Genomic DNA, 7,787 nt, shown 5'->3' on the forward strand with positions numbered 1-7,787 from the left:
CATATAGAAACCTAGGTTTAATTTATAGGATAGGGGAGGATTTCTGCAAATAATCAACATTTGTACGATTACATTTTTCGAAATTAGAATACTGTTGTACTGTTTGGACACAAATGTCACTAAATACTCTGATGCAATAGAAAACATACAGTTTTATTTTTTTAAATGCTTGCGTACAACGAAACCGGTTTCTACCCAAAGTATGTCCCCTATGAAGACTTGGTAAGGAATTTTAATTTTCAAACATTAGAAAAAAGGAGACGGGTTTTTGATTTGTTGTCCTTACATAAATTATTAAATGATAAAATTGATTGTCCAGAATTAGTTTCAGAAGTATTATTACGTGTCCCAACAGGTAAGACTAGAACATCAAACGCTGGGACATTCTATTGTAGAAAAGCAAGAACAAAAATATTACATAAGTCTCCTCTGTGGAGAATGTGTGCTTCATATAACGAAATGATAAGATTTCATGTAATAGATGTGTTTAGTATGTCAGAGAACAAGTTCAAAAAAATGATCATGCAATAACTTACGTATAATTAGATAACGTATATTTGTGTATGTATAGGCTATAATGTATATATAATAGTGTATGTTAAATAATTCTGTATACGACACTATAGCTGGGCATTAAGCCTGTTGTATTGTTCTTATGAAATAAATAAATAATAAATGTGTGAAACTTGTCCCCTCTTGCCCTCCTAAATGACGCCCCTGGCTTTCCTTCCTAATATATGCTTTCCTTTCTTCCTTGAAGGTACCTGATGATGCTGTATCAAGGTGTATGGCCCATTGCCTCTCAATATAACAACATAACATTTTGCAGCAGGATGGCTACCCAGCTCATTTTATCTGGATGAATAGTTTCTGAGGAGACCATGTGACTGACCTACCAGAAGTTCTGACCTCATGCTATGTGATGTCTCTTTGTGTAGTTGGGGTGTGAAAGAGACCTACCGTAGGAAACCACAACTGCTGGAGCATTTAAAGGATAATATCAATGCTGTAGTAGAAAATGTTTCCACGATTTTCTTTAAATAGGAATTGATGACATTCTGGTAAGATTACAACGCCTGTATGACGATGTAAGAATCCGACGTGAAACAAAATTTATCATAGATTTAGGAAAACAATCGTGACATTAGAAGACATAAACTTGTTTCACTTTGTGAAACATAAGCATTCCCAACCATTTTGTAGATAGTGAATAGCTCATTTTCTAAATTCCGGATATTATTAATTTTACCATTATCCACTAAAATTCAATAAGTGTAAGGTAAGTAAAGAGCTTTAAAATGTACTGCTGAAGAGAACGCTTACTACAGCAATTACTTCAGGCACAAAGATAACGGGTTAAAACCCTGTTAAGTGAGTGAAACGTCTACGATTAAGCCCTTTAGACCAAAGAACAGGAATGATTACTACAAGTGAATGATTATGAAAATTAATTTTTTGTGCTTTTCTGCCGGGAATCGAACTCAGTACCACGTACACTAAAAGCGCAAACGCTAGCCACTAGACCTGCGAGGATGGCTTAAATCCTGTTAAATCTACCTGTAATATAACTTTTGCGATCTTAATCGAAGAGTATTATATGATAATGGAATTTTGATATTGATAAATAATTGTTTCATCTTTTACTTGTTAATCATTCTACTTCCTACTGAAATGCCGTCTTCATTATGTAGGTTCTTTTTCACTATCTCTTTTAGATAGATATTAACATGGGCGTCTCTGGCGGGGGGACGAGGGGGACGCGTCCCCCCAATATTTTGAAGTACATAATATGCAATATTTTATTCTAATTTAATTTATTTACTAACGACAGAATAACATAAATAATAATAATTAAATTTATTTAGAATATATTATTCAGGCTGTGAAACGATTATATCAGAGTTCTTGATACATCTTAGGGGGTCGTGAAGGTAAGCACAAAGGTAACAAATGAAATCGAAGTTAATAAATAGGTTGGGCTAGGTAGCACAATTTAAATCCCTTTCTTGGATGTCCCCCCAAGTTTTACATGCCAGAGACGCCAGTGGATATTAAATAATGTAGGCGAGAAGCAGCATCCCTGTTGAACTCCCCTTCCAATTGCACTCCCCCTCCAATTCTAACATTTAGTTGTTGGTTCATATATAAGTTTCTTATTAGTCTTCCATCTTTCCATTCCAACCCAACTTTGTTTACAACTTCCAACAACAATTCCCAATTCACGCTGTCAAAAGCCTTTTCTAAATCAATAAATACTACATACACCTCTTTCTCTTTTTTCATAAACCTTTCACTTCTTGCATCTCTTGTGCCCTTACCTCTCCTGTACCCGAACTATTCCTCCTCGACTTTTTCATTTACTCTTCCACACAACATTCTGTTCAGAATTCGAAGCTATATTTTTGCTGCGTCCGATATTAGATTAATAGATGTATAATCTTCATACCTCTCTGGGTTCAATTTCTTAGCCATCGGTATCATGATCGTCGTCAGAAGTATTTTGGCCCCTCTCCTGTGCTATATATTTCATTGCAGAGTTGGAACAATTCTTTATTACCCGTTCTCCCATAGTCTTAATAATTTCGATTGCTATATTATCTATCCCGGTTGCCTTTTCATTCTTAATCTCGGATATAGTTTTTTAAAATTCATCCTGAAGAATACTAAACCCTTTATCATCATCGCCAACTTCATTTTCTGCTTCAACTTCTAGGCCATATAAATTTATGAAAATAACCAATTAAAGTTTTAAATTAAATATAATATTAACCTCTAGTGTACAGCAGGTGCAACAACTTTAGATTCAATTTGTAAATACTTTACTTCTTGTAAATCTGGTGCAAGAACGTTCTTTGGTGGTTTCGCTTCATTTCGGAATTACTATTTCAAAATAACTCGTGTATTTACATATTCCACATAATTTTCACTGAGATATTTGTAATTAATTAAATTAAATTTCAGTTTAGCGTCCCACGATCTTTCAGTTTAATGCCCTTTAGGCTAAGTGAGATCATGATTAAGGCAAGTGAATCTTGATGGAGGAACTTGTGGAATGAGAAGGTTGAAGGAAACGGGAGTAACCCGAGAAAAACCTCGGATACGAAATTAAGTTTCGATGTTCCATCCCTGTTTTATTTAACAGACGTTTCAAAGACAACTGGCTGTCTTTATCATCAGAGTTGCACTAACTTAAAGAATTATTGTGTTATAGTTTTAATTGTTCCGTTGTTATAATTTTATATTTCAATACATGGTTACCATCTTTTCGTGAGCCTAAAGCAGGACATAGTTATAGAACATGTGCGCATCGCTGGTCCCCGATACCTACCGATCAAGAATAACAGAAAGAAATCATATACCATTTAGGCAAGAGCTTAAAAGCCTTAGTGGGTGGTGTAGAAAATTGACCTATTAGTCTTCTCCTTTCACTATATGCAGTGGCGGCGGTTGGACGTTAAAAGTGGGGTGGCAAGACATGATTTCAATATTTGTATATCAATGTTTGTTTTCCTGGTTGCTTCTAACATTTTGTTTGACGAAAGGTTGTATAACTATTAGGATACTGTCTTTTCCAGTTAAAATACTGTATATCGTGTTTCATATTTTATTAATTAAATTGGCAAGAGCAACGCAAGTATATACTAGCTCTTTTTACTCTTAAACAACGAAGGTGTGAGAAGAGATTTGATTTCTTGCTCAAGAACATCTTAAAATTCTGTCTGAAAAATTGTGTGATCAGATTAGGGGCCTATTTAATAACAAATCTGCAAAACAATTAAACAGAAAAAATAATGTTAATCGAATAGTAATGAAAAATGAGGCTTGTTTTGCAAAAGTTACATTGAAACGGGGATTAATGAACAACTTATATTTTTAACTCCACACATGGCATTAAATGTATGTTATTACTCTTAGAAAGATAATAAATACTAGAAGCATATGCTGCGACATTTAAAGAAGTACTTTGCAGCTTCCTGATGCATGTTCGTTGCCATTAAGTACAGTTTTCAATTTCTTGGAATACGTCAAAACTCAACAAAACTCCAGTTATACAAAACAATCCTAAAACCTAGAATAATGTTGAATTCACTAAATTTAATTGTATATAAAAATTGTATATGTATACCCCTAAACTCGTATATTACATTGCAAACATTGCCGCGCCTTCACAAGTTGTGAAGGACTTTTTTTTTTTTTTTTTTTTTTAAATACGAAATGTTATTTCAATTAGTACCAAAGCGGCTGACTAACATATTGAGTCCTTGTAAGAAGAAGGAAAGTACACTCGAGTTGTGGCGCTCCAATAGGTTAATTTTTGGGTCATTTTTCGTGGCAATTAAAACCCAATTCCTGTAGCTTTCTTAACTGAACGGGAGACAACCAATACGTACTCACGGGACGGCAAATATTTTATGGCACAATTTTTATTCTATGAACCATTAATACATACAAAAATTTGATATTTCCAAATGAAACTATATACATTAATGTGTCATTTCAAAAAAAAGTGGGGGGGGCAACTGCCCCCCTTTGCCCCCCCTAATCGCCGCCCATGACTATATGGTAGTGAAACAGATATTTTCTCCGAAATTCAGTGTTGCCAACAAAATTCGAACTGGACGACAGCTCTCGGCGTGAATAGGGGGGTGAGTAAAAGCCTGTTAATGTCCTGTTAATGTCAAATAAGTAAAGAATGAAGTTTCTTAAATGTTTTGGCGAAGAAAAAAATAATCTGGAAATTCCGAGTGCTTGATGTTGCTTTGTTATTTGACACTTTCAACCTACTTTCAACAGAATATTTTTTTTCTTCCGTTGAGCAGGGATGACCCATATATGCAGGCAAGTTGCTCAATGTTTGTTCATTTCCCCCTTCTCTATATAGAGAGAAAGAAAGAAATAACCCACATCTATAAGTCATTAAACACAGTGTAACGGGGACCACAACTATGACAACGTCGTTGGACACACATTAAGTTACAATATCCTAGTAAGAGGATATAGCTGTTCGCACAGTTCCGATTACAACTCACTAAGGCTTTTAAGCTCTTGCCTAAAGAGTACGTATTCGTAATCCGATGACAATTTAAATAAATAAATAAATAAATAAATAAATAAATAAATAAATAAATAAAACAGGAAAATTCGTAGCGTCAGTTTGTCAGAAGTTACGAACCATTGAACGGTGGAAGAATAATATGATTGGCCGTGATTTCACTGCTGGCAATATGATTAAGTTTATCGACAGAACCATCTTGATAGTTCTGGGTACACATCATGGGTCGAAATTTACAAATGCCACTCCCGTAATTCGGAACGCTGAAAATTTTCTTACAATGTGGGATGTCCCATCTAACTCGGAACAGGTGGCAACCCTAATATGTAACAATCAAATATTATGCTTTAAATGTAATTCATTTTTTAAATATTATTATTATTAGACCTATTATTATAACTTTGATTCTCTTCATTTTTTATCGTAATAAAATATCACAAATTTCACTCAATATCAAACCTTCATCTGTCTTCAATGTGCTATTACGTAATTTTATTTCTGTTGTGTTTCATTTAACATATTAAGGGGACAGATTACTAAATATTTTTTCAAAAGCTAACAATTTTTCTTTTGCCAGTTTGAGAAGAGATAATGAAATGTAACTTACCTCAATAATAGATAATGTTATTCTACACCGAAAATACGAATCGGAAGAATTTTCAGTGTTGACATCCCCAGAAAATTCAATATGAACAGAATTTGAATTACCCAAAAATCTAGGTTTGGCAGCGGCTAGAAAAATGAACTCAACGGCAATTGATGACTTATCATGCTGTCTAGGTTCCTTGTTAACTACTTTTTAAATAATATTTGTATTTTAATTCTACTGTTTATTGAAAATTATTTATTTTGTACTCTTTATTACAAAATAAATACAAATATTATTTAAAAAGTAGTTAACAAGGAACCTAGACAGCATGATAAGTCATCAACTGCCGTTGAGTTCATTTTTCTAGTCGCTGCCATAACCTAGATTTTGGGGTAATTCAAATTCTGATCACACTGTAATATCTATGGATGGCAACACTGAAAATTCTTCCGATTCGTATTTTCGGGTGTAGAATAACATTATCCATTACTGAGGTAAGTTACATTTCATTATTTCTTTTCACTTACGAAAACTGGCAAAAGAAAAATTGTTAGCTTTAGAAAAATATTTAGTAGTCTACCCCCTTAATACCAATAATATAGATAATTTTAAGAGCAATTCTTAGTTGAAAACAATCATTCTTTCACTTGCGTTAATTTTAATTTTAAACCTTAATTTTAAAATTAAAATTACAATATATATATATATATATATATATATATATATATATATATATATAAAATAACTTTCTGTACAAATGTGCTATTGATTTTAAATATTATTTAAAGGAAAATAGAAGCTAAGTTTAAATTTAATATTTCGAACTCATTTTTTAGAGTTTAAAACTATGCTATACATAAGTGTCGGAAGTCCTATAGAACGGCTATGTTCTTCTGTCAAAAACTATGTATCAGAGAAAGAACGATGGGCCATGGTGGCTCAGTGGTAGAGCGTTCACCTCTGGTGCATGAAGTCCTTGCTTTGGTCCCAGCTCGCGCCAAGTGAACTTTGTGATGGGCAAACGTGTCCGTGGGTTTTCTCGGGGTTCTCCCGTTTCTCTCACTTTCTTCATTCCACCATTTCATTCTTTCTCATCACCACTAGGGATGCGCACGAGACAAGATTTGTGTCTGTCTCGTCTCGAAAATGTGCTGTAAAAGTGATGTCTCGACTCGAAAAATGTATATTTCTCTATTGAAAGAGCCATGTCTCGACTCGAATTTTGTCAGGAAAATCCTGTCTCGACTCGTCTCGTGAGCATCCCTACGACCAGCGTGTCCTTTAGCCTAGCCGGCATAACTGTGGGACGTAAAACTTGAAGATTTAATTTAAAACCGGAAGTGGTAGAAACGTACCACTACTCTTGGTTTCAATATTCAATTTGCAAAGTTTGAAAGAAAGTCTACTGTAATTTGAAAATGTGAAATGAAACTCACTTGTTTCTTATTAAGGTTATTTGTTGAGGATTCTGCCTTTGATGTTATCTATCCTTTCGTATCCTCTCTACATTGGTTTTGTTATTACTTGAAGGCCACGTATTAACAATCGAAATACACTGCTCCACAAAACTTAAGCAACCCGAGAGAACGTGGTATAAGTGACGTGTGGGGCCCATTCAACACTGGTTAGTGGCATGCACATACACGGAGACACACAGGCAAGTCGAGCACCCACTCTATCGCATAAGCAGCATCGTTGCAAGCGCGGTGAAAAACTTATGCCATGAGGCGTACACTACAGCCTAGTAGTGTCCGAGGCTCCAAGCATTGAGTTAGTGGTTCTTGTGTGGGGTACACACGTTGCAATGGCTGGTAGACGACATTTGAGTGACTATGATCGCGGGCAAACACTTGGGCGGTGGAATTCGGCCGATCGCAAGTGGAAGTGGCGCAGGAATTCAACGTGAACAAAAGTGTTGTGTCAAGGCTGTGCAATCGCTTTCAAAATGGAGGTGAAGTCAGTAGACGTCATGGAGGAGGCCGTCCGAAGAAGACGTCGGCCGTCGAGGGCCGATTTCTCACAATTTCTGTCAAACGTAACCGCCAAGCTTCATGCTCTCACCTGGCCAATGAGTTGTTTCAGGCTACAGGACAACGCGTGAGTCATGAAACTGTTCGTCGGCGACTCAATAGAGCAGGACTGTAT

This window comes from Thermobia domestica, chromosome 2 (assembly GCF_964235325.1).
Source record: "Thermobia domestica chromosome 2, izTheDome1.hap1.1, whole genome shotgun sequence".
Taxonomy (NCBI): domain Eukaryota; kingdom Metazoa; phylum Arthropoda; class Insecta; order Zygentoma; family Lepismatidae; genus Thermobia; species Thermobia domestica.